This window comes from Sciurus vulgaris, assembly GCF_902686455.1.
Source record: "Sciurus vulgaris genome assembly, chromosome: 4".
Taxonomy (NCBI): domain Eukaryota; kingdom Metazoa; phylum Chordata; class Mammalia; order Rodentia; family Sciuridae; genus Sciurus; species Sciurus vulgaris.
Genome location: NC_136464.1, coordinates 187516364 through 187518831, shown reverse-complemented (window position 1 = coordinate 187518831; position 2468 = coordinate 187516364). Strand labels below are relative to the sequence as shown.

Here is a 2468-nt window from a genome sequence, read left to right as displayed (position 1 = left end):
GGGAGCTGGAATATGTGAGCCCCCCTTTCTCCTGCTGCCGGGCCTCCCTGGCACCATCGGAGAGAAAAGGGAGCCCAGTGTCCTTGGCTGGAGCAGAGGCCGTCTCTGGCTGACTGCGACGGCTGCACGTGGCAGGAACTCGGGTTGACATCTGGCATCCATTTGAGGCCAGGCTGGAGGACAGGGAGGCAGAGAGAGGAAAAACAGCTCCCGCTTGGAGAGCAGAGCCCCGGCCTCCACAGCTGCAGGCAGGGCCGGTGCATCACCAAGCCAGGCGACCACCTCGGTTGGGCCCCCCGGCCCCTCAGCTCCCCAGGTCCTCCGAGGGCTCAGCCAGTGCCCCCATCCATGAGGTCCAGGGTCTACGGCCTAATGCAAGGCTCTTGGTGGCCCCTGTGTGGTAAGGTCAAAGGTCACAGTCGGGGGGGGGGGCAGAGAGGAGATGCAGCCCGAGAGCTTGGAGGGGGACGGAGACCTTCCAACAGGCTCACACGCGGATCTCATCCTCCTCCTCGTCCATGAAGGACAGCTCCTTGTCAGGCTGTCTGGGGAGGGTGACCCGGGCTCTGTCTGGGCCCCTGATGGCCGGGCTGCGCTCCTCCAGGACGCCCGATGTGCAGCTGGAGAGGGAGCTGCTGTCCCTGGTGGTGTGGCTGCCCACGCTGCGGGCTGAGCTGGGGCTGGGGCCACCACCGCCCACCCCTCGTCCTCCAGAGCGTGGGAGGGCAGTGCAGGCAAGCCTGGGCCGGTCTTGCCTTCCTGCCTCACCAGGGGAGGGCCCGCCTCGGCTACAGGGGGGTGCTCGATGGCACCGCCGGGGCCTCCTTCTTCACGGTAGCCGCCCCCATTCTCCTCAGGGTCCCACTCTTCTCTGTCCATGATGCTGAGCACGTCGCCCAGCATGGAGGGCCCCAGGTCGATGTGGAAGGACAGAATGGACTCTGCGTGCTTCAGCCCGTAGCTGGCCTTGGGCACCACAGGCAGATCCGTCAGGTCCCCGAAGGCCTGCTCGTCCAGGAGGGGGTCAGGGGAGTGGGGACCCACTGCCCCGTTCCGATGGGGACCCAGGTACCCTGCACCCGCCTCCTCCCCACTGCCTTCTCCGGCATCCAACTTCTTCACGGGGCTGGACAACAGGCTCTTGGGCAGCTTGCTGGGGCCCTTCTCCGCAGCCTCCTTCTCATTAAGCTGGGCCAGGGACATGGCATTCTTGACAGAGTGCTGAGTCCCGCAGGGAGCCCAGCATGTCTCTCTGCTCCCTGTCCCCCAGGGTCACCGCCTGCGACCGCTTGCTGCCCCGGAACTTCCGGGACAGGAGGCTGCGTTTGGAGGATGATGTGGAGGCCTGTTCATCCAGCGACTCTCCGTCGGGCTCACCTGACTTGCTGTTGAGGAAGGAGGTGTCCCCGAAGGCATCCCCCGCCCGGCCCACGTGCATGGTGTGCCGGAAGTCACCCAGCGGAGTGCTGATCATCTCAGCCGTGAGGTCCACCGGGAGGGGCGCTTGGAGTGCACAGAGCTGGACACCAGTTGCTTGAGGATGGGCATCTTGCTGGTGGGAGGGAGGTACACCCTCCCAAGGTCAGATCTGAAGCCCGAGTCTGGCAGGTGGAGCAGCGGGAATATCTTTTTCCATCACTTCCAATCTATTTGTGTCTTTGGATTGAGAGTGAATCTAGCATATAACTGGATCTTTTTAAAAATCCAGGCTGCCGATTTCCGTATTTTTATTTTAATGCTTAATCAACCTACATGTAAAGTAATCACCACCAAGGGACTCCTGTCATTTTGCTTTTTGTTTTCTGTAGTTTTCTTGTCCCTCATTTCCTGCAGCACTATCTTTGATGTTTAGTTGATTTTTTTTGTAATGAAACATTTAAATTTCTTTCTCTTCTCATGTTCTTTTGTGTATACCCTGTAGCACATTTTTTGTGATTATCATGGGAATTGCATTGAACACCCTAGAGCTGGGAGGTTCACACTTGGATTTATACCAGACTTTCTTTTCATTTTCAGTCTTCCTTCCTTCCTTTTAGCCATTGTGTGGTGAAGTCACCTCTTTATACGTTATGTGCCCCAAAGCATAAACTAACCTCTTTGAAATGCACTAACCTCACAAAACTATTGCTACGATAGTACCGGCTTCTGTAATTGCCTATGTATTTGCCTTTACTGTGATCTTAATTCCTTCTTTTGGCTTTGAGCAACTATCTTGTGTCATGGACACTGCAGGAACTCAGTAAACACCAGCTGAATACACAGAGTGTGTCATTTCTGGAATGTACAACTTTCTAAAAGGTGACGCCAGCATTTCCTCGTGGAGACAGAAGCACTCGGTAGGTAGTGTTTTTGTTTCTGTTTTCCATTTGTTTTTTTTTTTAGGTACTAGGAATTGAACCCAGGGAAGCTTTGCCACTGAACTACATCCTCAATCCTTCTTATTATTTTGAGACAGGGTTTTGCCAAGT

At 56.0% G+C, this 2468-nt stretch overlaps 1 pseudogene across 1 annotated transcript; it reads right to left on the bottom strand.

The window, feature by feature from the left end:
• Nucleotides 1-351: 351 nt before the first annotated feature.
• Nucleotides 352-1614, bottom strand: LOC306659927 (cdc42 effector protein 4-like; annotated as a pseudogene). Its single transcript has one exon. The product of its transcript is annotated as a cdc42 effector protein 4-like (transcript).
• Nucleotides 1615-2468: the final 854 nt, after the last annotated feature.